Source organism: Toxorhynchites rutilus, chromosome 3 (genome assembly GCF_029784135.1).
Source record: "Toxorhynchites rutilus septentrionalis strain SRP chromosome 3, ASM2978413v1, whole genome shotgun sequence".
In the NCBI taxonomy this organism is placed as follows: domain Eukaryota; kingdom Metazoa; phylum Arthropoda; class Insecta; order Diptera; family Culicidae; genus Toxorhynchites; species Toxorhynchites rutilus.
Window position 1 is genome coordinate 117,413,863 of NC_073746.1, and position 25,704 is coordinate 117,439,566.

The 25,704-nt window shown below is 38.8% G+C and overlaps 2 protein-coding genes across 6 annotated transcripts in view; one reads left to right on the forward strand and one right to left on the reverse strand.

The window, feature by feature from the left end:
- Window positions 1-25,704, reverse strand: part of LOC129779759 (rab3 GTPase-activating protein catalytic subunit) — a 526,672-nt gene that overhangs the window by 354,864 nt on the left and 146,104 nt on the right. The window lies entirely within an intron of this gene.
- Window positions 1-25,704, forward strand: part of LOC129779760 (leucine-rich repeat and fibronectin type-III domain-containing protein 3) — a 449,197-nt gene that overhangs the window by 301,744 nt on the left and 121,749 nt on the right. For all 5 annotated transcript variants that reach the window (XM_055787429.1, XM_055787433.1, XM_055787432.1 and 2 more), the window contains one exon: window positions 11,428-11,472. The gene's annotated coding sequence lies outside the window, so the exon portion shown is untranslated. The remainder of the gene's footprint in view (window positions 1-11,427; window positions 11,473-25,704) is intronic.

Here is a 25,704-nt window from a genome sequence, read left to right on the forward strand (position 1 = left end):
AATCGGTACCAAACAATCGATATTTGCTGAATCGATCTTTGAAGAATCGAGTGCCTTTTTTCCAATTTGTTTACTTGTTCTATATAAGTGTTGCCTGTTCTTCGAACATGAAATTAACATTTCACATTTCTATTCAAACATCAAAGGCATTTTATTTTGATTCTCAGAATGAAAATCACAAAAAAAAACTTGAAAAATGTATTTACCAGAGCATTCATCTTGAACCGTCAGGGAATTATTTAATCAAATAAATTAATTGAAAATTATTATCAGAAATTCCACAACTGATGTTCATCCAGATTTTTGCTGACAATAATCCTGTTGAATCCAATCGCATTATACACCTTTGCATTTAGTCGAAATCCTGCTAGTAGTCCCAGTTCTAGGAAAAAAACACTTCAGCTGGACCTGATGTCGTCTTTTGCACGCCGAGGGGTATTTTTTGCATTTTCTTTATAATCCGTATAACGAAACTCCCATATTAATACTACATGGGCTGAAAAGTCTCGGAATTTTTAATGAAAACAATCGTTTTTTGGGAAAAGCTGTATTTATTCATCAACATAGTTTCCTTCGAGGGCAATACACTTGGTTTAGCTTGTTTCCAACATTTCGATTCCCTTTCTGTAATACGAAACGTCTAAGTCTTCGAAGTATGCCTCAGCGCCACTTTGCAGACTGACGATTGGACTCAAGATTGTGATAATGGATCCACATTTCATCCATTGTCACAAAACGTCGAAAGAAGTCCACTCGTTTAAGCTTCAACAACGCCAAACCGACTGTTTTTGGTCGATGGTCAGCAAACGCTAAGCTAACTCGCGTAACTTCACTTCACGATCGTTCAGAACGAGTCGATGCACTTGTTTTACTATTTTCGTCTTCCAGAGCGAGGTGCATCTGCGGTGCTTGTACAGTCCATTTTAAATTCACTAAATCACCGATAAACTGACTATTGTTCTCGAAGGAGCAACCACTGCATTGATTATTCAGGATTATTCCTCATCAAAAAACAATGTTTGATCAAAATACGATATTCCTTTTTTTGCATTTTCTATACGAATGGTCAGGTAGTGACACTCAAATAACTGTAGTTTGTGAACAAATTAACGAAATGTCATCAAACTTCACACATAAGCTAGTGACAGATGAACCTATCGAAAAGAATCATTTTTAGTGGCGCCATCTGTTGACAATCCTTTAGGGTGTGAACAAGACTTATGAAATTTTAGGAACTTTAGACATGTATTTACTAAACATGTAATGTTGTCATAGAAAAATTATATTTTTTTATTCTCCTTTGCGTGTTATCTATCGAAACAGTCCCCAATATCCCCATTGTACTGCAATAGTCCCCATTGTACTGCATACCCAAAGGCGCATCATCATGGCAAAAAACTGCGCTAAGTGCTCTAATGCTATTTCGGGCATCGATTATGTCGTTTGCCGCGGCTATTGCGGTGCGTCTTTTCACATGAATGCATGTTCCGGTGTAACTCGTGCGTTGCAATCGTACTTCGCATCTAACAGAAACAACCTTTTCTGGATGTGTGATCAATGTGCTGAGTTATTTGAGAACTCGCATTTTCGCGTCATCTCACGCCAGGCCGATGAAAAATCTCCACTATGCACGCTCACGACTGCGATTACTGAGCTGCGGTCGGAAATAAAACAACTGCATTCTAAGCCCGTTGCCCAGTTTTCACCCGCTACAAGCACGCACTGGCCAGCACTTGAGCAGCGCAGAGCATTGAAACGGCCTCGTGAGATCGATTTCACAATCCGAGCTTCTGAGAGTTGCCAAATAGGAAGCAAAAAGCCGATGGCAAATGTTGCTTCTGTGCCAATTTGCAATAATGATGCTGATCATAAATTCTGGTTATACGTATCAAAAATTCGCCCAGACGTCACCGTGGAATTGGTATCGACTATGGTTAAGGCTAATCTCGGGACCGAGGATAATATTTCAGTGGTCAAGCTCATTCCAAAAGGCAGAGAGTTGGATTCCCTCACTTTTTTGTCCTTTAAAATTGGACTGGACCACTCGTTCAGGGAAAAGGCACTTGACCCATCTACATGGCCCGAAGGATTGCTATTTCGTGAATTCGAAAACTACGGTTCACAAAAATTTGGAGTTCCAACGAAGTACAAGAAGTCTACAACGCCGTTGATGCCACCAGAAACGGTATCTTCTCCGACCGCGACTATCATGAATTTGAGTTAGTTCACTGCAGCCCGGGACGCAATAGTTTGAGTCATTCGGAAGGCCCCTCTCCTCCCATCCCAGTCGTGCCCCTCACGCCGTCGGTCAGCAGTCGTCCCGGACCTGCGTTTGGGCTTGGAAAAGGGGTCTTCCAGCCAGTTTGCACAGGCAATTACAGTTCCTCTGGATCTAATTTCGTTCCTGATTCTCGGTACGTTTTCAGTTGCATTTCTTCAATAAGTATGACAATGTCACATAGCCATTGCCCATTCGGCCAACCGCGGTTACTCCCAACGGAATGCACACAGAACAGCATGATGGAAGCTCCCAAACCGCCCGGCACAGTCGAGCACCGCTGTCGTCTCTCCGCTGACTGCTCCTGCCACTCAAGACATTCCGTTCCTGTGTTCGGAGCTGGTGAGGGAGTCTTCCAACTTGCTACCTCAGGCAAGTACGACTACAGTACCGTTCCTTCGCTTTCTGAAATCCGCCCAACTAATAGTGTTGCCTACATCGACGGTGCGGCTGATACCGCACCTTACTCTGATGCTCCCGTCGTTTCTGCTGTTTGTCGGTCATCATTCACCGAATCAGAGGATACATCGTCACCGTCACCGCTGACCGTTTCCAGCCGTCTGTGGTTACTTCCAACGGAATGCGCACAAAATAGCATGATGGAAGCTCCCAAACCGCCCGGCACAGTCGAGCACCGCTGTCGTCTCTCCGCTGACTGCTCCTGCCACTCAAGACATTCCGTTCCTGTGTCCGGAGTTGGTGAGGGAGTCTTCCAACTTGCTACTTCAGGCAAGTACGATTGCAGTACCGTTTCTTCGCTTCCTGATATTGGTCCCATTGATAGTGCTGCGTACATCAATGGTGTGGTTGATGCCGAGCCGAACCTCGATGCCACTGTTGTTCCAGCTACCACAACCTCGCATTTCAACGCTCTTTCTTCCAACCGTCATCAGGAAATTAGTGTATATTACCAAAACGTTGGCGGTATCAACAACAAGGTCGACGATTTCCGGGTAGCTGTATCAGACCAATGCTACGACATAGTAGTTCTCACGGAGACTTGGTTGGACTCACGTATACTCTCTCACCAAGTGTTCGGCTGCGATTACGATGTTTTTCGTTGCGATAGGAACGCTGATAATAGTCGTAAGGCTAGAGGCGGAGGCGTTTTAGTAGCCGTGAACTCTAGACTTGAGACGAGGGCTGTAAAAAACCAAAAATGGTCTTGTCTAGAGCAGGTATGGACGGCGATCACACTTGGCGACCGCACTTTATATCTATGCGCATTGTATATCCCTCCTGACCGAACACGAGAACTTCTTCAATTGGGGCGACATATTAGATACCGCTAACGTCGAGTCTGCAGCTGTAACATTCTCCAACGTCCTGGCATATGTCATTGATAGATATGTGCCAAAGAAGAAGTGCCTCCATACGTCCCGAAAACCGTGGCAAACACGCGAACTTCGACGAATGAAATCCATAAAGAGGGCCGCATTAAGAAAGTTCACCAGATACCGCACACAATCTCTTCAATGCCAGTATGCGAGAATCAATTACGAATACAAACGTGTCGCGAAACAATCTTTCCTGAATTATCAGCGCAGATTACAGAGGAAACTCAAATCCCGCCCAAAACAATTTTGGAATTTTATCAACGAGCAGCGCCATGAAGCTGGCCTGCCATCGTCTATGACGCTCAATGGAATTGCGGCCTCTACTCAGCAGGATATCTGCAACCTATTCACAGAAAAATTCGCCAGTGTTTTCACCGATGAAACATTAACCGACGACTATATCAGGCATGCGGCTAGCTACCTCCCCCGTTCTAGCCAAACTCTGAGTAGGTTCGACATCAATACGGAGATGATTTCAAGGTCATTCTCAAAGCTCAAAACGTCGTTCAACCCGGGACCCGACGGTATTCCTTCAGCTTTTCTCAAAACGCACATGAATGACCTATTGATCCCGCTGCTCCACATATTTCAACTCTCTGTAGCCACCGGTGTTTTTCCGACCTGTTGGAAAATATCGCATATGTTCCCAGTCCATAAAAAGGGAAATAGACGAGATATTAACAATTATCGCGGCATCACTTCGCTTTGCGCTTTGGCAAAACTATTTGAGCTCGTTATTTTGGAACCGCTAGACGCTCTCAGCAAACCGTACATAAGTACTGACCAACACGGATTCATGACGGGCCGCTCCACCACCACAAATTTACTGTGCCTCACTTCTTACATTACCGACAGCATGTTGAAGCATGCCCAAACGGACGCTATTTATACGGATCTGACTGCAGCCTTCGATAGATTAAACCACAGTATAGCTGTCGCCAAACTGGACAGGCTTGGGATTAACGGCAACCTTCTACAATGGTTTCAATCATACCTCACTGGCCGTCGACTAGCCGTCGTTATAGGTGATTGCCAATCCCCTTTTTTCGCTGCTACGTCTGGTATACCACAAGGTAGCCATCTGGGCCCCTTGATATTTCTGATATACTTTAATGACGTAAATCTGGTAATTGAAGGTCCACGGCTATCATATGCTGACGATTTAAAAATTTACCTTCAGGTCAGCTCGATTGAAGATTGTCGCTTCCTTCAACGACAGATGGATGCTTTTGCCGATTGGTGTATTCTAAACCGAATGGAGGTTAACCCCGCTAAATGTTCTGTCATCTCGTTTTCGCGCACGAGACAGACCATATTGCACAACTATGTCCTGTTCGGCACGGAAATTGAGCGTGTCAGCGAAGTCAAGGACCTGGGTGTCATTTTAGACGTGCAACTCTCTTTCAAACCGCACATCACATACATGGTGAATAAAGCATCCAGAACTCTGGGGTTCATCTTCAGGATTGCTAAAAGTTTTACCGACATCTACTGTCTGAAGTCCCTCTACTGCTCCCTCACTCGCTCCATCTTAGAGTATGGTGCAGCTGTTTGGACTCCACACTACAGCAACGGTGTCGAAAGGATCGAATCAGTTCAACGAAGGTTTATAAGATATGCTCTGCGTAGATTACCGTGGACTGACCCCCTCCGATTACCGAGTTACCAGAGTCGATGTCAGCTGATCAGCTTGGAAACTTTGTCGGTTCGTAGAGACACAGCCAGGGCTTTGATGATAGCTGATACCTTACAAGGACGCATCGATTGTCCCGGTCTTCTGGAAAAAATTAATTTCAACGTTCGACCTCGGGCTCTCCGAAATAACTTGATGTTACGATTGCCCGCCCTACGTACAAACTACGGCATGTTCGGTGGATTAAATGGTCTACAAAGACTTTTCAACAGGGTAGCCCAGCTGTTCGATTACCATTTATCCCGAACGCTTCTTCGTCGGAGATTTAGCTCTTTTTTTACTGAACAAACAGTCACGTGATTATTGTTTTTAAGTGTATCTTTAATATGTGATGACTGTAATTTGATGTAATCAGTTGTAACACGATGTCATTTGATTCATGTTTAGATTTAAATGTAGATTTAGAATTTTATATATCCTTAAGCACATCATTGGGGCCCTTACAGCCCGTTGATGAATTGACAAATAAATAAACAGTCCCCAATATGCAGTCCTGGTTTTCGAGTACATGTATCATAAACAAGATTAGTTTTGCGTTTTCCACCTTATATCTTTCTGATTTAAATTACCGAAGCACCCTTGCTCTTCTACATTCTACACAATGCCGCAAGACATGAAGTTTCCCATTAACCTTTTCCTAAAGCATGAGTGGCAACTTTTATTTATACTGAGTACCATTAGATATTGTTCATAGTAGCACCGTATTTATCTGTAAACAAGTGCACTGGACATTAAGATTCGTCAATATATTATTCAATAAAGTATAAGAAAGTATAGTTCTTTGCTACGAACAATTATACTATACAGCATCCATTGCAAAAAACAAACAACAGAAAATCCGAAACAAATCATTTGTGTGGTTGTGACGACGACGATAGCAACCGCAGCGAAAGAAAACTTTCACCTTCCGTTTTCAACAGAAGAACACCGCTCTCGTCGCAGTAAAATACCTTCTTCACATCAGGTTGGTGCATCCGTGGCCGAGTGGTTAGCGTCTCACATTATCATGCCGGGTGTTCGGGTTCGATTCCCGTTCTGGCCGGGGGATTTTTCGTCAAAGAAATTTCCCTCGACTTGCACTGTGGTCGCGCGTATTCTAGAGCTTGCCCCTCGGAATACATTCAAGGCGTGTTATTTGGCTTAAGAAATCTCAACTAAGTATTAATAAATGACTTTACAAAACTTATAAAATTTATAAAACTTAACCTAAACTCTCAGACTTGAGAAAGGCTATTTAGCACACCCTCGGTGTCGCCGTCGACTGGTGGCTAGGTGAATGACTAGCAGATGTAACTTTTAAAGATGTATACGAGGGTGCTAATGAATGTATGGAAATAATCAACCCTAAAATTTTAAAAAGTTACCTTATGAAAATTAAAAAAAAAACCCTATGTAAAATATCAGCTCAGTCGGACTTAAGGGAGAGAGGCGCAAAGCGGTCAAATATTGAGTTTTTTGAAAATCGAAAAATCATCCATAGTGGGAGTAAAAGAAATCGGGGTTTTAAAAAAAATGTTGATGCCAAGATCTTTGAACTGCATAACGTCGAAATATGAAGTTATCTCAAAAATTGTTTTTTGTCAAATATCGACTTGTCAGAAAAAACGACGGAATGCCAAAAAAAACTTTTTTTTTTTCTTCAAGGTAACAGTGAATCTCGGCGAGTAATGCAATTTTAATACATTTGACACCATTTTTTTTTTTTTTTTTTGATAAAACCCCGATTTTCGGTGATCTTACGTTTTTCAGAACACTAAAATTTTAACGTCAGCGATTCTAAAAATGAAGTTCGAATGAGCTAATATTTTGCAAAAAAAATCGAGATAACTATTTTTATTGGCACCCAAAACCATACGTTTCGTTTCGTATTCCGAAAAAAACTAAGTCCCAGAGTGTCGGTTTTGACAAAGAAAAGAGATGACACTAGATCAAACAAAGACATTTAGCATCAAAAAAAGTTTTCCGAAAACCCCGATTTCCGTTACTCTCCCCCTGGGTGATTTTTCGATTTTCAAAAACTCAAACTTTGACCGCTTGCCGCCACTCGTCCTCAAGTCCTATTGAGCTGAAATTTTACGCACCCTTTTTTGGCACCCTAATGTATACACCTCGAAAACGATTATCATGAGGGAAATAATCAATATAAAGTGGTTTTTTTTGCAGAATTGTGTATAGAATAACCAGGAAAAGGAATTTAGACTTAATTTTGCTTACATTTTCGTATGATCAATTTAATAGAAAAGGGTTTGCCCGAAAAACGCTCCGAATTTGTGGGATCCTCGCGTATTTTTATGTTTTCTTCAAAAAAATAAGGTCACGTCTCTTTTTAATTTACGTTTAAGGTGCACCATGAGAACTATCATTTTTTGTCGATTTTGCAGAATGTATTAATCTGTACTCTACACGTTACTTTTAAAAGAATTATTATATCTCAAGTTTCGTCCGTTCGCAACTTATCTATATAAACCTCAATGAATCACCAAATGTGCTTATAAACGATTTTTTTTTGGGAGAATGTTGAAGTAAAATGGAAAAAATTAAGAAAATCATCCTGTTTGTGCTACGGTGACATCCTAGAAGGCGTTGTTAGTCGAATCGAAATTCGCGTTAAAGAAATTGTTCTTCGTTCGGAAATTGTAATGGATTTTCAGGTTGAATAACGCATCCCTATATTCATATAAATAAAAAATTTAATCGTCAAATGTGTTGCTAAGCACAAAACTCGAGAACGGATCGTCCGATTTGAGTTGTCTTTATTTTGTTGTGTTCGTCTTTGCCCATAGTTAGGATGAGAAAACTAGAAAAAAATTAAAACATTTGTAAAAAAAATCGAAAAACTGAATGCCCATATGTTTTATAATGACTAAATTTAATTCTTGTTCCGTTGCACAATGGTTCAGGAGATGCATTCAAGTGGAAATTAGCATTTAGAGCTCGACAGTTATTCTCTAGACAAAAATTATCTTCGATAAGATTGTTACATATAATAGTGTTCTATCATATGTAACAACTTTGTCGAAGACAGCTTTTGTCTAAAGAATAAATATTTCCCACAAAGTGGTTTTTTAACTAAGTTGCATAAGGGTGACCATGAAAAAACCGGTTTTCTACTCTAATTTTTATATTTAAAATTCAACATCAAAACTGTCTTCGTACGACTTTTAGAGCTTATCAATATCAACATTTGCGATGCAGAATTTGTCAATATCTTAATCCTGCTCAAAGTTATTGATAGGTTTTCACCCAAAAACACATGATTTCGATTCTAATTTATTCGAATACAGAACATAACATATCTTTGAAAATCACACATATAGAGTGAAATTTGTTCTTTCAAATTCCGTCAAAAACATTTTTTATGTTTGCCCCAGAAAGAATGGTAAGCAATTGAAGAGAGCGTACTTTTTGGGAAGAAATATCAATAACTTTGGGTGAAGTTGAGATATTGACAAGTTCTGCATCGCAAAATGTTTGTATTAGTAGGCTTTAAAAGTTTTTCTAAGACAGTTTGTATTTAGAATTCAAAATATAAAAGTTAGAGCAAAAAACAGTTTTTTTTTCAAGGTGACCCTAACTTAGCATCTTAGAAAAAAAGGCGCTATATCGGTTATTTCAAGAGATAGAAAAAACTTTGTTCCACAAAGAAGTCTCAAATAACTAGGACTACAAAATTGTCGAACCATGTTTATCTATAAAGATAAGAAAGTTAGATTTTTTATTTCATCTACAATTTCGGTCACCCCATTTTTGATAACATGAAAATGAGTCCTCTATTATATGTAACTACTTTGTCGAAGATAGTTTTTGTCTAGAGAATAACTGTCGAGCACTAAATGCTAATTTCCGCTTAAATGCATCTCCTGGACCATTGTGCGTTGGTGTGAAACGAAAATGGTAATGAATTCTTAGGTGATATAACGTATTTTGAAAGTAAAAAAATATAAAATTATAATAAATTATTGCCTTGTCAAAAATTATTAATGGTCAGAACAATGAGCTTCAAATACTCAAAAACTTCAAGTAATAATTTTCATTCTATTTTCAACAATCGTAGTCTGCTCGAGTGATTAGCGTCACACACTTTTCTCTACTACATATAGAGATTTTGGACTACATATTTTATTCGCCTCTAGCCTTGAGAAAGACCAACGAGAAGATCAATCAACGAATAGTTCTGGAATTTGACACGCGAACGTTAGCCTAGTAAAAAAAAAGTGTGAATATTCGAAAGTATACATATCAAAAAAAAAAGTGCGGGACGAAGCTCGCCGGGTCAGCTAGATGGGCATAGAAGACGCTATTCGCGATTCCTATTACACAGCCTCGTTCTAGCCAGTGAGCAGTCAACGGTCTTTCCCAATGTTGATATAACAATACAGCATAAATCGCTCATTCGATATGCAAATGTTCTACGAATACTATGGAGAGGGGAAATATTACAATTTATTCTTATTTACACTCTTTCTAAATGCTGATGTCACACACAGCGGTTTTGCTTGATACGAAGTGCGAGACCAAAACTGTTTAGAAGAGTCGATAGTGAAGCATTAAAAACTATCGTTTTTGTTAATCAAGGTGCATGCAATCTTTTGACGTAGGACTGCGTCTGTCAGTAAGGGTGCAAATTAGAAAACAGATAACATTTTCAACAGTTTTAACTCTAATTACTGTTTTTGCTGCGAATTTATTTCAATTATTTGCATGCTAATCGAATCATAAACTCCCTAAGATTTGTTCGATATGCTATACATAACGACTCCGTAATACGATACGTAATACTATTTAGGCTCCGCTCGATGGAACTTGTTGTAACGAGCCAAAGTAAAAATATTGCGATCTCGGTTTGGATTACATAATTTGGAAACCAGCCATAGTCTTGTTTATAGAAAAAAAAGTTTTCTGCAATGGTCAGAAATTTCGAAAAAAAACAGCCTTTAACAAGGCTAGAGAGAGAAGTAGAAGTGGTGATATCACATCCTTGGATTGGACATGTTTAGCGTCCCGACGATAGAAGGTGAACAGACCCCGCCGTCAACGGCTCGTGTATTCTACAAAGGTTCGTCCCAATGGAAGAAAATGTATCCTGTGGTCAGCAAGTGATGTTTTCGCCAAACTGACCCAGCAAACTGTAGACGATTGCCAATCAACTCCGGTGGTAATCAATCAGGAAATGGTCTCCAAAAAATTGAATCAGTTACCCATGGTAATGAAAAATCTACCATTCGCAACGCTCATTGAAAAAAATGCTAAGAATGCTAAGCGAACATATCGATTAACCTGGTTTAGGACAAAGATGCAGTGTTTATTTTGATGGAAATAAAAAAAATAAACGTAACAACGTAATTATGAATACTATACATACGACAGGTCAAATAGGCTGCACACGGGAACCAATATTTTCGCCCAGGAGTCACATATAATCAGGCGGAAGACAGTATCTACAGGAAAGAACGAGTACCTGTACCTAATTCGTTCAACAAAGATTTACACAAGACCCATGCTGGGCCACCAAAAGTTTCTACGAAAGAGTTTATTCTAGCTCTACGGCAGCAATGCGATTGTGTCCGAGATTCAATCCCCTATAATTTTTTTCTCAACTTCAAATCCAAGTCTGGTGGAGAGTGCTTGGGTACTGAACCCTACGAACGCAAAATTCCTTCTATAATTCGAGAAGAACTAACCAAAGCAAACAACAACTTCTACTGAAAAGGATATTCGACCGTAAAATGATTGTACTGTCAGCCCGATGTCAACCTTTAGTCGTGCATCCCGTTTTGTTGATTCAAGAAATGAAATTAATAATCAATTTTTGAGGAAAAATAAAGATAACTCCGAAAAGGTGTTTCTAAATGGATAATGCGTTAAGTGGAAAAATTTCTTAGGATTCAAATGAAAGTATTAGAATTCCAGAACTCGGAGCAAAGATGAATAATCGGAATTATTCGTTGTTTTCATTGCATATTTCGTTTCTGATTTCTAATTTCGAGAGTGACTCTCATGATTCACGATCCTATTGAATAATTCGTTGCTACAGATTCGACACCAGCTTTGACTGTCTCACTTTCTATACCAAATAATAACACAAAATAATGAAGAATTTCTCACTTTTTTCATTTCAGATAAAACAATATAGATTCGGATATCTTGATCAAAATGACCATAAAGTAAGTGATGATAATAAATGCTGCTTCTGAGACGAACCAGCCCAGGAGGCTGAAAGTCTCAAAAATAAAGAATAAAAAATAAATAAATAAATAAATGCTGCTTAGTTCCAAATAACTCTATTAGCTGAGTTGCATCGAATAAAGCATAACAGACTGATTAAAAATATAGCCATGAAATTGACACCTTGATAGAAGCATGTCAGAACTACCGCTAGCGGCAACGACAACCCGCATACAACGTAGCTACAAAGTGTCCACAAATATACTGACTAGTAGTAATTCGATCCCGGCTCATAAATCCCATTCCTATCATCAATGAATCACTGTTCATCAACTAATCTTATTTGCTGCACTGACTATGCTCTGGTTCTAGTGCTTCTGCTATGACAAAAGAGGGTAGCTTCAGCTTTCCGGTCATTTCCTGTGCAGCTTAGAGCTGTGCTGATCCCTGCGCCATAAATCTTTATGGATCCCGTGGTCAAGCTGCACCATGGGGAAAGTGAAAATCCTTTCGCTAAATTCGCGCGCGATGATCCATTTCTACTATGTATCGAGCACAGAGCTTCCGGAGTGTATATGAAAAAAAAAGCTCTAACTACCAATCACTGACATAAATCAAAAGTGGTTAATAAATCCTTACCCACTCCCGATCCGGTATCCTTGTTCCTGGTTCCCCCCAGCGGCAGCTGAGCAGAGGGACTTGTTGTCATTTTATGTTTGAACAGTTGCATCGCAACGAGTTTCCAGTCAGATTTAAAGGTTCTAGGGTGGACGATGACACGGGCACGAGGATAGCGGGGATGTGTGTGTGTGTGTATCCGACCGATCCACGATTGGAGCTTTCTCCGTGCCATGCGAATAGAAATCAATGGGGCAGGCCAACAAACATAAAATTGACAAGCAAACAGTAAAACATTTTGCGTTGTGTTTTATCGTTCGTACTTTATGTTGACTTTTTAATGAGCGAATCGAAATCAAATTGTTCATGCATACAGCCAGGTATGAAAATAATAGAAATTGATATGCAGATAATACGCTTTGACAATTAAACATTCGAGCGTGAAACGGAGCAAAATATGTACACGTTTATTTTATTTTCTTTTTTTTTTGTATCGACGCTCATTTCCATCGAGTGCACGTTTTACCTTGCTAATAAGCGATGTACCTTCTGTGCAGGTGGACTAGTTTACTGTTGTTCCCCGTTAGTCCGTGCAGAATAACGAGCATAAACGAAACAACAAGAAGCTAAAACTCCGTTTCTCAGCACGACAACGGCAGCGAGTTGCTCTTGAACGTGAGAAGCATTAGGATGGAGAAAGGAGTCTGCGAGACTTTACCTCACCGCGTTCAACTTTTACATGCATGCGTGCCTTAGCATGTCTTAACGAAGCGCTGCCACAGAGCAGGCCTCAATCCATGCATTACCGGAGCATAGGTTCTACCCCACCACTGGATTACATCTGCCTACAAGAGGTGGGATCCGTTCTGTCGGTAGGCTTTACTCTAGTTCTGAAATGTCGTTGGCCGCTGGGCTGACAAACAAGCCCAGCCTAATGCGTTATTATCCGACTAAATTCTCACTTTCGTAGCCAGTCACGAAGTGCTAAGCCAGTCTGGATGATAAAATAACGCTGTTATATTCTGGATTTTAGTTTTTTAAGCTTTTGTAAAAGATGAAATGATTTTGAATTAATTTTAAATAAATGACTTATTGATATTGAAACCTGAATTAAGTTTTCGCTGTTTTCCAAAAAAAAAATATTTACGGAAAATTTACTACAATTATTAGCTTCAAGAAATCGGCGGCTGAAGAACACAAAATTATTATTAAAACTTACAGCGACCGTGAGAATAGAGAATTTGATCTGAGCATATTTCAGCAATTATTACTTTGATACTGAATATAAAGAACGTCATGACACACCAAAAAAGGTCAAATAAATAACTCGTATAACTCAAACTTCTACAGGGAAAAGAAGTAGGGTCGCAATTGTTCTTCAAATAAAGGCAACATATTGAGAAACTTGAAAAAACTTATGAGAGATTGAGTATTTCTCATTGAGTACCGTACAAAACCATCACAGGAGATTGCTTTCGACTGTAATAGGTGGCTCCAGATCCAAAAACAGCTCACAGTTTGCTACCGAAAATGGAAGTTTTCATCGTCAAATTAATACCATTATTTACCATCTTTATTCAGCTATGAAATTTTGCAGAAAAAAACATATAAAGTCTGCTTCATTTAATATTGGAACACAAACAATTGCGTGTAGTTCAGTCATTTATTAACGAATTCAAATTAAAATTAAAATTCAAAAAAAAATTATTCATTGCTGTTTCGAAGAAATTCTCGTACTTTTCCCGTAATACGGCACATTAGGCGGCGCACACCCTTTTCGTCCACCGTTTTGGCGATTTGATTCCACCAGTTCTTCATTTGAGTCATGTTCCTAACAAGTTTTCCCTTTGCCTTAAGCCTCCGCTTCGTGATTGCCCAGTATTTCTCTATCGGCCGGAACTGGGGGCAGTTTGGGGGGTTGAGGTCCTTCGGTATTACGCTGACCCCGTTCGTTGCGTACCATTCCATAACCGTTTTGCTGTAATGGCAGCTTGCGAGGTCCGGCCAAAACATTACTGGACGGTCGTGGGCACGAATAAACGGCAGAATCCGTTTGTGTAGACACTCTTTTTTGTAGACTTCTGATGTCATTGTCTTGTCAGTGAGAAAGACTTTGGTTTTCTGTCCACGACTGCATATCCCCTGCCAAATCATGTACTTGCGGGTGAATTTATCCGCAAACACGAACTTAAATTTTGCAGGTACATCCCCCCGAGCCGTCGCCAAATAAAATTTTTGATCTGGGATTTGCCCAAAGTCCGCCTTCACGTAGGTCTCATCGTCCATCAGAATACATCCGTCGAACTTGGTCTGCACTTGGTCGTACAGCTTTCGAGCACGGATTCTGGCCACATTGTTCTGCTTCAGCGTCCGATTTGGCTGTTTGCTGGCTCGGAATGACCATATTCCTTCCCGGAGACGAATTCGTCGCACCGTACTGTGAGCGGCCTGGAACTTATTGGCCAAATCGCGGTCTGAAAGATTGGGATTCCTCTTGACGGCCTTGATGACTTTCCCACGCAATTTCCGGTCGACAGTTCCACTCCGACGCTTCGAATGCGGCTTCCGAGCCGTCGTCAATGTTTCCTTGTACTGCTTGATAACACGCCATACGGTATTTCTGGGCATTTTAAGCTGTTTAGCTAGCTTAGATGCCGACAACAATGGATTTTCAAGAAAACTGTGCACAATTTTATCTCTCCGTTCGGCTTCCATGGCGGTTGTTTACAAAATGCTATCGTTTGGTGTTATGACATAAATACATGGTGAAAGGTAATGAATTTCCCGACACGTAGGTGAAAAAAGTTTCCAAACCCGTCCACTAGGGGCGCCACAATGAGCAAAAGAATTTGTTCCAATATTAAATGAAGCAGACTTTAAGACAAATATAAGAATCTTTGTTTTCTTCATGTGATATAATATAATAATATAAAAATTTCATCTGAAGAAAATTTGATATTATAAGGATAAGTTTAGTGGGAAACTAATCTCGTATCCAGATGTCGACACCGTACCGTTGTCATCGCGGATACTAAATTTAATTATACGGATACTAAATTTAAGTTTGAACACGTCACTACTTTAGCTTTGTTCAATAGAGTAATTTTATTCTGGAGCGCTCGAAAATGGCTCTAACGGAGGATAGACAGAAATAATGAAACTAGCATCTTGTTCAGAAAAATGTTCAAATAGTCAAAAAATAGTTGGAAATTCCCCCAAAATGGATTCGTTTCTCTCTCTCTCGTGTATCACGTATGCATGTATCGATGTTTGAGTTTAACGTGGTTTGACATATACTGATACTGATACTATACTATACTGATGAGCTAGATTATTTGTATCGTACACGTAAATTACCCACAAATATATAACGTGCAGTGTTGTGTAGAGAAACACTGACAAATTTGAATTTTTTTTTAAATAAAAATCAATTTTTCTGTATTTTTTTTACAAAATTGAACGCTGATACAAAGTGATCTGAAATTTTGTTTAGAATTCCTCCCAAACTGCACGCTATTTTGCACGCTATATACTAATACTAACGCGAAGACCTTTATAGTATACCTGCTAACTGTCTAAGTTCGTTGGTCTGAGTTAACGGTGGGTAAACAATGAAGCCGTTAGTTAATGGTGTAACTACTCTTTTTACATCAGAAATCAAGTTTTCGTTCCACTTTATGTGGACGTGAAAATAAGATTGTATACACGAGTAACGAGATTCGTGGCAATGAGAGTAGTAGTGTGGATTAAAGTCAGGTTGAATGAAGGGGCAGATTTGTATTCCTTAGTCACGTCAATTAGAATAACCATTTGCTAGAATAGTTCATCAGCCATCCTCGCCCTTTACGCCCGTCAATTGTCAAACAGAACCTCTTGGAGTTACTTCATTGTTTAAAAATAGGTGGGTTATATCTATGATATAACCGCAAAGTTGACGTGGGACTAGCTTCGTTTAACAATCATTTGTTTGTATTGATTAATTTTTTTATTGAATGAAACAATTTCCGAATTCAATATATATGCTTTGTGAGTAAAGAGATTGAATAAATACCATGTAAATTCAATTCATGCGTTGTGATAGATTATGTTCTTCGTTGCAAGTAAATTCAATGACAGTCCTTTTACGTTTGGTATGATGCCTAGGACAAAATATTTGAGCGGAAGAATTATCAAACGATTATTTTATTTTACATTTCCCTCTGAAGTTTGCATCTCTTAAGTGTACGTACTTCTCGAACCGCGAATTTGTTTGATTTAATGAGTTAAATGAGTGCCAGAAATTCAGTGAGTAGAAGATATGATTCTTCAATGCAATCTTGAATAACCGAGCCAAAGCCTTGTGTTCGTACCCGTTTTTGCAATCCGTGTTAGGAAAACACTTTCCGGAGTGCAAAAAAAAAACATGCGGGTGCAGAAGTACCCCCCGCTTGCATGAATCAACAACTTCAACTTATACCGTGTTCAGGAAACATATTCTAGCCTGCACAAAGGCAAGCGAGTACAAAAGTATTCGTAGAATACACGGGCCGCCGCATATGTCGTCAATTTTGACCAATCAGAAGGGGGTATTTTCGTTAGAATAAAGGTTGAGATTTTTCAATTGTTCGATAGTTAGTTTCATGAAATATACTATTTTATTCAATGTAAAAAATTGTTATGATGTGCCGGAATTGATTGACGCAAAAATGCATCATGAAGTAAGTGACTGAGCAAAAAGAAAATTTAATTATGTTTTCGCAATTACTGTTTTTTTTTGTTTTCATGGCTTTGGACTAGAGAGCGCTGTATTTTTTTAATTTTTTTCTTGAATCAAAAATTAGAATGGCGTTTCTTTCGTTTTTGAATCATGATTTTCTACTGTTAGCCTATGGTTCGAATCAAGGATGGAAAACAAGGGAGCATGATGTGATTTACGATTAATCGCAAACTGCACAGATCGCAATCTGTGCAAACCGCGACTAACTATTAATCCTCACCCATCATAACCAAATGATTTTCTCTTGGTAACTCTGAGTTGACCAAAGCATTGCTAGACTGAAGCTAGTTCGAATAATTGAGTTACTCTCCTTCCTCGTTTTGTTTTCAACTCCTAACAAGAATTTGCTCTATGGGAATGAGTGTCTCTATGACGTACGCTTTACGATTCTCGCTCTCTCGTCCGGGCGTTCAATTTTTCTTTCCGAGCGCGTTTACTTCGATGAGACTGGGTAAAATAAAAAAATGGCTACAGCAGATAGGACGACTTTAATGTTTCATGTTTCACAGAGTATTTCTCAGATGGTATTTAAATTAATCTACAAGAGACTACAAACAATAATCCCCCTCAAATCACTAATTTTAAGAGTTAATGTAAATGCGTTATTGGCCAAGGCTATTACGACATCAAACACGTGGTCTTGAGAGTTATATTTTTCCGCCAGCCCAAATACAGACCTCTTTTTTCGGGCCCGAGTAAACTGGTGGCTAGAAAAGACCTTGATTACCTTGAATTAATCAAAAAACATAAATTAGCGCATCCATTTTTGCCGTTCTTCACCTTCCGGTCGATGATTAGGTTCTCGAAGTATCGTTTTAGTACTCTGCTGACCGTGGATTGGACGATTTCCAGCATCTTACCGATGTCCCGATGTGACAACTCCGGATTCTCGAAATGAGTGCACATGATTAATTCACGACGCTCTTTTTCGTTCGACGACATTTTTCCAAATTTACAAAAAATTGACAGTGAAGCATGGCCAACGTAATCTATACACTCTTATCTGATTATAAGCGACAGCTGAAGATATAATTCCTAAAAATTAAATTTCTACAGCGTTTTTTCCGTGATGCAATTTGATGTGACACACCCTTTACATAATTTGTATGCAGATAGACTATCCACAGTATGTGGGGGGGAATACTCATACAACTCAAATGGATAATGATTATCTGCTATCACAAAGCTGAGAAATTTTTTGACGTTTTGTTTTACTATTGATTCATTCAAAAAAAAAAGCTTTATTTTTTAATGTTTTCTTATCCTGAGACTGGCTCACCATATTGCACTGCTACTAAAACCGTAGGCTAACTTCAAGGATATGTTTTATTCATTTTCGGCGAATAATCAATAGAGTGCCGTGTTATGAAACATCAGAATAATAGCAAGAACAATATTACGGTCATAAGGTGTTGGACAGGTTATTCCAGACGACATTGGAATATCTGAACATCTGATCATCTTTAGAAAGATTAATGACCTTCAAAGGATAAATTTATCTTGGGCACATTGAATTGATGTTCATGACTTCCAGTCGGACGTTTATTCGCTCTTATAATAATTGTGTGGTCCTCACAAAGCTTATATTCCAATGCCGTCAGTTCACTGAAATTCTTCGCATATCGTTTGATGATAAGGTAGGATGTTGATAATCATTTGCGCGATACCTATTGTTCCAACAGTATTCATTCGACAATATGAAGACTGAATACCTGAAATTAACCAGATTCAACCATGCAAATCTGCGGTCAAAGCAGTATGTACACTTGAGAGATGCAACAAGTTTGAAGGGATATAAAAAAACATTAGTCGTTCGATAAATCTACTGCCACATATGTCGGAAGTCCACGATATATGAATAACATACGTCCATACTAATTCATTACATTTATTCGCAACGAAGAACGTAACCACACAGAATTGAATTAATCAAATATGTGATCCGTTTTATCTACAAAATAAAAAAGGGTCTGAAATTCAATCGAATTCGAAAGGTGTTTCGTGAAGTCACTAATTGAATTACTATTGGAAAAATTATTTGGAGAGAAATGTGAATGTTCAGAATTATTGAAATCTAAAAAACGATTTTGGGCGGGATGAGATTCGCCCAAATCTGCTGGTAATAAAATTAATCAATTGCATCCATTACCTGTCTGCTGTTTATTGGGCGGGAGACGACAGCAGAACAAAGTCGACACGAGACTGAGTCCGTCACTCACTGTGGTCAGTGCAATAGAGAATTAAAAATCCCTCGATGAGTGTCGTAAGATTTCAGTTGATCGTCTCTTGTTACACTTTACGATCAAGAACTCATCATCCGCTCTATGGAACGGGATTAATCGTTTGTGGCTTGTGGCTCACGATAAAACTTGAGTAGTAGAAGTAATGCTTCGAGAGTGCAAGCAGTGGGGATTCCGCTTTCATATTGCTTTTTTAAGATCTTGGTAGCTCACCGTTCCAAGTATTCTCTCTGTGTACATATGAAGAATAAAAGAGCATCGCCTGTGGGGGTGATTTAAAAACATCCGACTAGAGGGATATACTTATTCATTGATCGTTGAATGTGATTTTTTACCATCCCTGGTTCGAATAATCAATTTTCAACAATTTTTTTCCAAAACTGACATATTTCAAAAATTTATTATTTTTCAACTGATCGGCGTAACAAATTGAAGCCAATGAGAGAGTCTTTTCCTAAAATATATTGAATCGCAATTATTGACGAATTTACGCAAAGCTGAATCAGCTCATGCGACATCTACATTAGAGCTCAGAACCACAAAAGTGAGGGTGTTTGTTTATTTACGCGCTGAAAAGCAAGATTCGGTGGTGATTATTCATTTTATTTCAATTTAGATTCATTTCAGCCATCGAATGTCGTAAGTATATGGTAAGAAAGTTGGAGTTTTGTATATTTACGATGGTTTCAATACGCAATTTGACCAAAGTCATAGATAATCTTCGAAAATTTTTGATAATGCATACCGGTTATTGATACTATGGATGATTGCGATGAACTCGATATCATATCAAATTGACTGATATCATTGATTATGTAAGGGTCGATACGAGAAGGATTTGCAGTATTTTTAGCGCAAAACACCCTATTCATCGTTTACTTTGTTGAACAAAATTAAAATTACAATACTTATAACAAGCCATTCCTCGTAATATACATACCACATTGTAAAATGATGATTTTCTAACCTTTTCAGCGTGGAAAGTATACATGAAACCGGGAAATTTGAAGATAAATTCTGATTTTTCTAGAAAATTTGAACAAATTTCATACCAAAAAAAAAACCATCCTCATTTTACTCGCTGCGCCATCTGGTTGTAAATTCAACGTAAATTCGTCAATTGATTGAAGTTTTTTTTTATAGTTTACTCGATTAAAGATAGAGGGCGTTTAATTTTTTTATATTTTCGACGTAGGATTACGTCTTTCGAGAACATATTGGGTATAAATTGAAAATCGAAAATCGAGCACATCGTGAAAATTGTCCAATTTCAAACGCTTATTGCTCTGTCATTTCATGATGAATTGATGGATTTTTTGCTTCAATCGACTTCGGCACTCCATAATAATTTTTTTATATTGAATAAAATAATATATGTCATGAAACTAACTATCGAACAATTGAAAAATCTCAACCCCTATCCTAACGGAAATATCCACTTCTGATTGGTCGAAATCGACACATGCGGCGGTTCCCTAACAGAGACATCAAAACCAAGCTGCCTGGGGGAAATCGGCATCGCAAATACATGAATGTAGGGGGAACTTCTGTTCCTACCGAAATGTGTTCCCTAACAGAGACATCTAAACCAAGCTACCTGGGGGAAATTGGCATTGCAAATACATCAAAGTAGGAGGAACTTTTGTTCCTACGTAAATGTGTTCCCTAACAGAGACATCAAAATCAAAGTGCCCGAGGGAAATCGGCATTGCAAATATATGCAAGTCGGGGGCATTTTTATATTACAAGTAGGGTGAGTGAAACGATTGATTCTAGCAAATAAAATTAAAATTGGAAACTTTAATGTTGGTTGCTTCGTGAAATGCTATATCAATGACCGATCGTGTATTGTGAAACATTTAGCACAAGTGTAAGTGTAAAATTGAATATGGTAGCAGTTTGTTAAAAATGACTTGATATATAAAACGATTTATTTCATTTTTTTAAAATAAAAACCGTTCGGTTTTTTTCTTTATTCCATCCATACACAACATAGGAAGCATCTCGTCTAGGGTCACAGAGGACGGTTTTCATATATCTCATTCTACTTCGGCATCTTCTATCTGATACGCACCACCCAATGACTGTTTACCATACTTCTGTCATCATCGCTCGGTAAACACTGGTGGAGTGAACAAACAATACCCAACAACCAAACAAAATTGCCCTTTTCAGGGCCACCAAATCATTATCAAAGAGTTAAACGATGTAATTCTTCAAACATATCCAAAATCAACTTTGCGGTCGTGTCTCGGACACAACCCTTCTGTGACTTTTTTTGAAAGCTGAGGTTTTTAACATAACATATCCAAAAATAAAAGAGGTATTTTTTTCGTTTTTGAGTTATGATTTACATAGTTAACATGTTTTCAATTTTCGTTCACTATTCCTATGCGACTAGACTAGGTTCCTTAAGTGTGAATCGATTCAGTAGTTCGAAAGTAATAAATTTAAAAAAAGTGATTTTTGGGTCTATTCCAAATTCAAAAATTCTCAATCCTATCGGAAATGATGATAAACGTTACACGAACGTTCATCTCACATGGCTGAAACAATGTAATGCTACCTCTAGTAGGACGCTACAGAACTCATCGCACAGAGGCTGCATTCAATGCTAATTCTTCACCGGATGGGCGCAATTGTGTGCGCGCGTTCTGCGTTCGCTCACTAATTGATTGCCAACATTCCATCGGTCTCGGGCCCACGCGTTAGCCCTAGAAGGTTTGTTTCGCAAATTGAGATCCGCCGCCACCGGGATTGGTGTGGAGATTGTGTTAGAACGCATCGCTTCGTTCGAACCGTTCCACCCTGGGCATCAACAACAAGGTTTGTCTCCGATATTTCGCCACCCGATTGGAGAATGAGCGCTCCGATGGATACAGTCAATGGGATGCAAGGTTCCCCCTCGAATGCATATGATGCGTCTCGTAGCACCCAGACCAACCCATATAATCACTTTGTCAACATTCGTCTTTCGGAATCGTATGGAAATTAGATTCTATGTCAATCATACACTCTTCTCCGTTCCCGATCCCATTCGATGGGCCCCAATTTGGAGTTTTGTTCGAAGGTCCTGGTTCGTGAAACCTAGGTACGGATGGGTGATGCCATTAGTGAATTATGTAGATGGTAGATTTCAACCTGAAGCATCCGGTTCTAGTGGCAGGCCAATCGTGAGATATTGCATAGCGATTCGTGGAAACTTTCGAATTCCGATTCGCTTCTATGGTTACCGATTCCATCGATTTAATTGTGATAAACAAACAATAAAACCAAATCTAAGTAGATCCACTCTGCTGATTTCCAATCCTCGCGTCCAATGCCACCAGATAAGAAGGCTCAATCGACAAGCTGATTGCGATCACATTGGATCAACTTTTCCCGCCAACGGTGCGAAGGTTTTCGCGCTTGCACACATGCACACACCTGGTCGTGTAACTATTACCGGCTTCAAAGGTAACCACACACAGCATTGGGAAACACTAATCTCCCGCACTCACCGCGAGCAACCGACCGCACCAAGCTTGTTTCGCCATTGCGGCCGGAGAGTAGGTCAAATGCAAATGAATGTCGCTTTTCCAGTTAGAATAGTTTTGCAATGCACAGATCAGCGCAGGCAATAATCTCCTTCTGCTGGACATCGGGTTAGAACAGGTTTTCAGGCCTTTCTATCGCGCTCGTATGGTCTAAGCCCCCAGAGGAATAGTGAATGAAAAGTGGAGTACTTGTAAGTATGCCTAGGACCGTTTGTACTGGCTCTGAAGAGCTGTAGTTCCGAGCCGACTGTGTGGGGATGGAAATAATGGTAAACTTGTTTGCAGTTTGCTGAAGAGAGTTACTGCCGGAAAAGCGAATGAGAAATGTGACAACAAATGTGAGATGGCCTGGAGGTTACTTTTTGGTGATTCAATCCTTGATGGTTTGGGATTTATCGGTCAATCTGAGTTTAGCCGATTACTATTGTTGGTTGTTTAATGATGTGATCCCCATTACGTTGTTGGAGTTAAGCTGATTTTTGGCTTTGTTTCGGTAGTGAACGTCAAACTTGTTATGGAAAATAAATTTAAATATTGCAATGCATTATCGCGTTCCTGAAAACACCGGATATAGCATGGGTTTCGGATCGGCCTTATTTTCTATTTAACACATGTTTTATTATCATAATTTTCCATTCCAAAAAAGTAGGTTTTCGCAAACATCACTTTTTTCAGGATATTTTTATACACGCTTCAGTCTCAATTGAGCATTCTGATCCCAACTGTCGGCTATAGAGATTCTAAGATTTTCGTTAAAATTGATAGTTTTGTTACTTATTGCAAAATATTGGACCCGTTTTTTTATATTATAGTGTCCATCTACATTTTAGAGTTGTCCGAAAATCATGTTTTTCACTTTTTTATCAAAAATGATTTTTTTTTCCAAAAATCATAACTAAATCAATTTTGAAATTGGTTCATCTGTTATATTTTAGCAATCATCGAAATTGTTTCAAGTCTCTACTTAAAACATGATAGTCTTGGATTAGAAATTATAATGAGAATTGATAATGTAACCATGTTACAGTCGCTATAAATCAAATTTTTTATTTGTATATAAAAACCATTTCAGAGCCAATTATACTCATACTCTTATCTCTCCACGGCAATAATATTTAGTTTATATCGAGTTCTTGGAAAAGTTCACTAGACATTAAAGTTCACATAGTTGAATAAAGTATTTAGAATAATTCATTGCTATGGTGGTTGAGAGCAGACAAACGACCGCAAAGGGTTACTAGTGTGTTTGCTGCGACAAACCGTCAATTGTTGTCCTGCTGTCAAGCATCTTAATCCGAGCCTACACCAACACGGATAACTCTATAGAGAAGTGAAACTATTGCATCCCAAGCTCCTCCCTTGGATAATGAATGCTCCGGGCGAGAATATGAAAAGATGTCATTTGGGATTTCAATTCTCAAAAATGAATGAACTGCAAGGCATTAAGCCCCTTAGAAATAAGAAGAAGAAGATTTCAATTCTTTCTGAACGCAAAGAGTTAACTTTGAAATTATCAAATAGGGAGGAAGTTAGTTTTGTTTTCCTAATTGTGTATGTCTCTATGTAAATTTGTACAAAAATTCACCAGTAAAGAAGCAGATCAGACGAATCTAGAGTGGGTTGATTATTACGAGACTTGCCGCAACAACACCGCATTTGATTTTCTACGGGCAAAACTCAGTTCAGTTCTCGATCGAAGACACAGTTCCCCCTATTGGAACATTCTTTCTTTCCATCCGACTTGCAATGTGTTGTACTTTGACGCCGCTTTTAATCATTGTTTCCGGAACAGATTCGTAGAAAAAATTCACACAAGCTCTCCCCCAGCAAACTAAAATCAGATTACGTTTTTATTATCTAGTATATAACTTTAGAATGCATCAAACCGTTGCATTGATTAGTATTGACAAAACTCTGGAAGTATTTCACTGACAGATTCGAAGATTCGAAGGCTTTGGGAAGCGCCAGTGGATCCATTTTTGTTCTCGCGAGAACCACCTGGCCATATGTCGAAATTTGTGTACTTATTTTGCCATCGTACAGTCTGTCCAACTTCTATAAGACCACCCTGATTCTATTTCGTTGCAACACAAACAGTTAGAATTTCAACAAAATACATTCATACATTCATACTTGGGATAAAGTATATTCAACGTCAATTTCGTTCAAAAGAAATGTTTGTTTATTTATTGTGCTTAAATATGGTAATTTTAGCTGTCCAGTTTCTAAAGACCATTTCCAAATTCATATGTATTATCAATGTATCAATGTATTATAATGTTCAATCGAGCTGAAACTTTCCATAGGTATTTTTTTTTGTACCAATAAACAAATTGTCCATGTTCGGTTTTTGAAATTCGATAATTTTTTTTTTTTTCCATACCTTCATTGCTTTTAGGCTCAAAGGATCAACTTTCGGCCAAAAATTTTTTTCGGGATGACACCAGATCTCGACGTTTCATGCATTTTTAAGTCATTTGGCATCGAAAATAAAATTTCGATTTCCCAAATTTCCTTTACCCCCCTTGGGAGATTTTCGAGGATCAAAAAATCAATACTTTGAGCGCTTTGAGGCACCCCTAATTCATGTCCGATTGAGCTGAAACTTTGCACAGGTCATTTTTTTGGACCAATAAACAAATTGTACATAATTGGTTTTTGAAATTTAACATGACCATTTTCGCTGCCACCCTAATCTACACACTAGAATATAAATTGAAGCATTGTTTGTTTACAATGACACAAAGCAGCAAGATCATCATCTGGTCTCATAGAAGTTGGACAGAGTGTACAAACTGAATGCAGCCACAGGCAGTTCTGCATTAGCATCATCACTGTGTGCTGGATTGATTACGCGAAAGCGATGGGTGAAGGTTGTCCGTTGGTTGGCCTGAAAATTAAAACTTGTTGGTTGCTGCTTCTGCTAGTGGAACGGTGGCCTTAGCGTAAGAGTTTTGCTTCGCGGTTAGAAAATGAATGATCTTTCCAGAGAGCAACTGTGAAATTTATTCGATTTGACTGGCGGCAGAATCACAAAAGGGTGGGGCTTAGAATGCAATGTTTCTCGTCAGGCTTCCAGTG